Source organism: Cottoperca gobio, chromosome 9 (assembly GCF_900634415.1).
Source record: "Cottoperca gobio chromosome 9, fCotGob3.1, whole genome shotgun sequence".
Classification (NCBI taxonomy): domain Eukaryota; kingdom Metazoa; phylum Chordata; class Actinopteri; order Perciformes; family Bovichtidae; genus Cottoperca; species Cottoperca gobio.
This window is the reverse complement of record NC_041363.1, coordinates 9991769-9998239: the sequence shown is the minus strand read 5'-3', so window position 1 is coordinate 9998239 and position 6471 is coordinate 9991769.

Genomic DNA, 6471 nt, shown 5'->3' with positions numbered 1-6471 from the left:
CAGGTCACAAAAACATTTTTAAACAATGTTCAGTTTTATTGTCCCCGACACAAAAACCCCCCTCAATTTTTTAAGGGAAGAACTTCATCATCTAAACTTTAACCTTTAAGCACATAAAATCATTTGGCAGAAAAGTGCTGAAACCTACAAGCAAGTTGCAAATGTTGCCCTTACTATTTAGCGCAAAACAAAAGCTGTTTAAGTACAAGTCCCTGTTTCATTCTCTTTGACACACACCTGGCCATGGAACAGCTGAACAGCCAATTGTCCAATTACTTTTGGTGGGGATACCACCAATGTGTTGTAATTCCTCCACCATTCATCTGATTTGGATGTAAATACCCTCAAATTAAAGCTGAAAGTCTGCACTTAAAGTACATATTGATTGTTTAATTTCAAGTCCATTGTGGTGGTGTACAGAGTCAAAATGATGAAAATGTTGTCAATGTCCAAATATTTATGAACCTAACTGTACACCAGCTTCACAGTAGATGGCTGTTTTGAAAGCTGCTCATACAGCACTTTTGGAAGATCAGTGCCGTTTACTACTAGCGATTCAGCCTTCTGTTTAACTGCTGCACCAATTCCATCAGCCGGGCCTTTTCCATATCCGGCCTCCAGAAAGTTCCATGTGATCCTCTGAAATCCCATTTGAAAGGGGATTTTGCTCAAGAAGAAGAAGTTTTTCTTGGATCTGTATTGTGTGGTAGGCCCATCACTGATTACATGCAGCATTGTGGCTGTTGGGTTCAGCTCTTTGAGGTAAGGGAGCACTGTGTTGAGATGAGCCCAGATAGCTATGGGTCATGGCGCATTGAGGAGCTAATAGAACAGACCGACACCACCCCATTTTTGGTGTTAGCCACACCTGTATGGAGAGTGGCTTGTTGGTGGGAATCACCAAAATGGACTGCTTGGATCTCATTCCCATATTTACACATATAATTCTCCACAAAATCAATTTGCAAGATAATAGCATCCTCTCCTAAATTCTGCTTCAAGGTTCTGAGAGCTGAATACTGATGTCTGATGTTGTAGATGTGTTTTCCCATCTTTTTCTTAAGTAGGTCTGAAAAATCATTCAGCAGTGTATGTAGAGTCCCATGGACTTTTTCCTTTGCTGTGAAGTGAACTTTAAACTTTTCTTCTGTTCCATCCTTTTTCTTCTTCTCCCTCTCCTCAACCTTGCTTCTCCATTCAAACCACCAGGTTTGCTCTCCTATATCAAAAGCAGAAGTTTGCAGTTCATTATAATTACAGTCATGGCACTCCCTGTACATGCACTCTTTTTTTGCATGTGTGCATGCCAAAGACTCAGTAAGGTCATTGAGTTTGGCACATTTAATCACTTTGTGATAAAACAGCCTGTCTGCCATAAACTAGAGATTTGCAATTTGCATGTATTTTACAGCGGCATGTGTCTCTGTCCCTGATTGTTGGTTTTACAATCCAGAATGGTCGCTGTGGACTACACCTGTCCACCGTAGAGGGAATGATGATCGGAGACGAAATAGTGTACCAAACAGACTTTTAATTGACACGTTTAAGCGGTGGTCACAGACAGGTGCTCCGCGGCTCCGCTGCTCTCCGGCTCTCGTGCACTGTGGCTTCAAACGACCTCGCTGCTGGGACCCAGCCTACCACAAGAGACCAGAACCAGGCCATCACCATGCATTTATTATGTGACTGATTACCTGATTCCGTTCAGCTGTCTGGCCTCCAGCTGGGACACTCCTGTCTCTCCCCAGCAGCCGGCGCCCTAACCACACCCCACTGCCACAAGTCGCTTTTTGCAAATCTCGCTGTACGAGACTGTTACTTTCAGGATTCTCCATCAGAAACTTCTTGTGCAGCGCTCCCATTGTTTCAACCAGAAAGTGCTTTTGCATTGTTTTCTTATTCTTTGTAATTGTCTCCTTCTTTCCTGTTGTCATCACATTTTGTGCTTCGGTTAATCGACCGTCACCATTTCCTTCTTAAGTCGGTGACGTCTTCTGGTGACTGTGGTGGGGTTGTTCCAGCCATAAATCTCACTACTACAGCTACTCTTTTCAACTTCCTGCGTCTGTTTCGTTGACATGTTCGCCATTGTCTCCTAGTTTTTCTTTGCGCTCTCTTGGACAATTCTGACACAGATTTAACAACACCTCGTTCCTTTTTTATCTTTCCTGAGGGACTCCTGGTATTTAACCTGGTCTGATTTAATCCTTTCTCTGTAAGATTTTGATCTCTCTGATGTGGTCTTGCGTGCCATCTTAAAGAACAAGAGAAGGTGTCAACACCAGCATTGGCATTTTTTTTCCACTGTGTTGCCATACAGTATGAAACAATTAAGTGTTTTGTTTAAAAATCTCATGATAACGTCTTCTTTAGAGCTAGCATTAAATAAACACAACATACACAATGTTGTTTTTCTTATTAGTTCTACATTTAAAGGATATATGAGCTAGATTTTATCTTATATCACTTCCCTTCATGGAGCTGTCTTTGTGCTGCAGCCTGTGCTCTCCTGTCACATGACTATGACTGTGATCACCAAGTTTAAAAACTTTATAAAAAACTCACCAAATTCACATTTTGCATGGAGTGATTGAAATGACAGGGACCCCAAGGGACAGGTGTTCTTTTTATAAAAAAAGACATGAAATACTAATATATCTTACAACACATGATATATTTCATTAAAATGGCCATTTATGTATAATTTGAGCATACAATTAATATTAGGTCAATATTAAATTCAAAACTTAGCAGGTTTGAATGTCCAAAATCAGGCCCAGGGACAAGTGATATACAGCAAGAACAACACATAAAAGGCCACTTTTTATGTAATAAAAGTAATGACTGGTCTATGATTTAATTGTTGTATGTTCCTTTTGGTGTTAGGTGAGTGTCACAAAAACAAAAAATAGGAAATGTGTTTTAGTTTTTCTTATTTCTGCCAGGGACACAAAAATGACGATAGTTGAAGAATCACCCACCTACGAACTCCGCCTTCATTTTCACAACACACCTGTCAAGTTTCCTGACTGCATCTTGTACGGTTGCCATGCTTTCGCAGTGACACAAGACAGACAGCCAGTAATATAAACACCTGACAAAGTATTTCCCGCTAAAGTAGGCGTCTCCAGGAGCACATTTTGAGATGACAAATACACAGATTCAAAAATTGAAAACCATACCAGCGTTGCTGTCGCATCAATATGATGCATTGTTAAAGAGTAAACTACCCAACCGTAGTATGAAGCCTAAGCGTCAGCTTCAGCTTGACCAACTTCATAATTTAACTTCTGTTTACACATTAATACATCAGTGATAATACAATAATGCAAACATATCATATATCCTAATTAGGGCTGCCAAATTAGTGCGTTAATTAATCACAGATTAATCACGATTAATCGCGCTCTTAGATGACCCTTGACCCTTTACGTCAACCGACGCTGCGCGGCCACAGCAGCCTCGTCAACATGATGGAAGCGGATGAGAAAACGTTACTTGGCCCAGTGAATGGAAAGTTTGCATTTAATAAACTCCCGGATGTAACTGTTGATGCTCCGTTCTGTGCGATTCCTGCAGCAAAGACTGTTCATCCCATTGGAGAACTTCAAGCTGAACTATCACCTCAACGCAAAGCACTGAGCAGCTAGCTGAGTCTAAAGTGAGCGACCAGTCTCGTCATACACTCGATCAGGCATTCAGACGCAGAATGAGTCGGTCTACCTGTGACAGATAAATAACTCAATGGACTGCAGGCGGTAGAGGACAGGGGGTTAACGGAGGCTTTACAGATGGCGTCAAATGACACAACTTTTAAGCTGACACAAGATATTGTTTATTGTGCAATGAAAGATGTTATGCCCAATTTGAAATTGCACTTTATTCCAAACTGTTGGTCTGTGTTGTCTAAGATAATTGTGGCATACAAGATATTGGAGAAATAGTATTGAAATAAAAGACATGTTGACGTTTATAATGCTACTCATTGATTCACTCATCTTTCAAAAAACTATTTGAATATTTTGAAATGCTTCTCACAGCAAATGTTGATATATGTGATTAATTTAGATTAATTAATCACAAAGTATGTAATTTATTTGATTTAAAAAAATGTAATAGCTTGACAGCCCTAATCCTAATATAACACTAATGTTATACCAAATTATCCTGAAAAACAAGTACTTTTATTTTTGATACAATTTGCTGATAATACTTCAACTTCAGTGAAGTTTTAAAAGCAGGACTTTCACTTAAAGAGTGTTTTTGCATCGTGGTATTGCAACTTTTACATAAGTACAGAATCTGAAAAGTCCTTCCACTACTTTGGCACACTAAATACACTAATTCAATTTTAGTAGTGTACAATTGTAGTGGATGGATTATACCACCTGGTGGCACCAGGGCCTTTAATAATCCAAACTCTCACTCTCTCCCTCCAATACATATTCAAGGGACAGATTTTGTGCAGCCATTTCATTTTGTCCGATTGAACATCTTCTATTTAAGAGTGCACAAGCTTATTATCACTATAAATGTGCATGTGTGTGTTTGTGTATGTGTGTCTGTGTGTGTTATGCCACACCTTTAGGCAGCTCTATGGGGCTAACAAAAATCCACCACTGACCAAAATCAACCTCAGAATACATCTTTAAAATAATCAAGTCCATAGGATTAATTAAATTAAAACATACAAACAACACAATAAAATCCTTGGCTGAGAGGCAGCAAGACCAGCAGTGCTCATGCCTGAGGCCTCCTCCTTCTGCTGCTGGCACAGGAGCTTTTAAGCACTTCCTTCCCAGGTCGGGTGCACCTGGTTGTGTTGAGCAATGAAGCACACCTGGGCAGAGCTACTGGAGAGGGGAAAAAGGGACAACAGCAGAGGGAACACATACAGCCGTGTTGTGTGTGTGTGTGTGTGTGTGTGTGTGTGTGTGTGTGTGTGTGTGTGTGTGTGTGTGTGTGTGTGTGTGTGTGTGTGTGTGTGTGCACATCATATTTTTAAAAAGTTAAATTAAAATATCACCCATATAGATTATCTGAAGCCGGGCTTCCACTGACTCTAGCAGTGAACATTTGTTTTGATACAGTAAAATTCTAAAACACACAATGGGTAAAACAGAGGCTAATAACCAGCAGGCAAAGACATTGTTACATGCAAGGGTTTTTATATATTCCTGCATTTCCTCATTTGAAATGCAGTATGCAGGTTGTTGCCAACTTTTCTGTTGCCTTGTAGACATGCAGCACATGGAGCAAACAAACATGAGCTATAGCCTCACCTACCAGGAAGGAGTTACGTGGAAGGTATGTGAGATTTAATGGCAATGACCTATTTTTAAGAACGAACAAACTTGTTATGTATGTAGTATGTAAAGCCAGAAAGACAACATAACATAACCATGGAAAATGGATTATATGAAACATTGGATGTTCATATAATTGTCATACATTTTATTTGGCCCTTTATGGAAGCAAGTCTTTATACCTATGTAAACCGCCAAGGCCACTTATCAGTCACTGTCTTGGAAGAGCTGCTTGTTCTTTAAAGTGGCATGTTTACAGGAATAACAACTCTTAAAAATATATTCTCAGATAACATGAAATGAGGTCGATGAGCAAAACTAAAAAGACACACCCAGCATCTTCTGACTCGTCTAGTTTCAATCTAATCTTGAGTAACGAGTCAAAGCATGACTCATGAACATTTTTTAAATATTGTAAAGAGATGTCTCTGTTCAGCCGGAAGCCACCTGTTATTCCACTAGTTTTGCCTGTGGCAATACTAAAATAAAATAATTGTATCAGTCATTTGTCCATCAGACCGATCAAAACAATGTACAATTGTTAAGTGTAGAAAGTAAAACTACTCAACTGAGAACATACCCCACCATAACACTTTATTGGATTATATTCTAATCTATTATTTTATAATATAATTAATTTATGTCTGCATGTTTATTGCTGTTCACAATCACTGTGAGTCTGCAACCATCATGCACTGGGCAGAAGACATACAAACAGGTGAGCAGGTCACAATTTTACCTCCATATAGGTTTGTTCTCTTGTATTATAATCTGTTTCACACACCAACAGATACACACACACAAAGCAACCCACACACATATTTGTACTTGTATACTTATGAGGACCCTTCTTGATGTAATGCGTTCTCTTACCTCTGGCCTTTACTCAAACCATCACAAAGTAAACGTACGACCCCAACTCATGGTGCTCGAGATCATTCTCTTTCTAGAAGCTACCAGATTCCTCTGTGGTCCTGCAGCTGTCAGCCCCCTCCCCACTGTCTCCATACACACAAGTCTTTTAACTCCCCCTCCCGGCACTTTGGCATCAGGCATTTGCTGGTGAGTTCTCAGCTGTCTGTGCCCTAAATAAACCTCATCAGGAGCAGACCATCTTTGAGGGGGGTCACTCTCCCAGGCTTTATTAAAATAAGTCTTAATTATA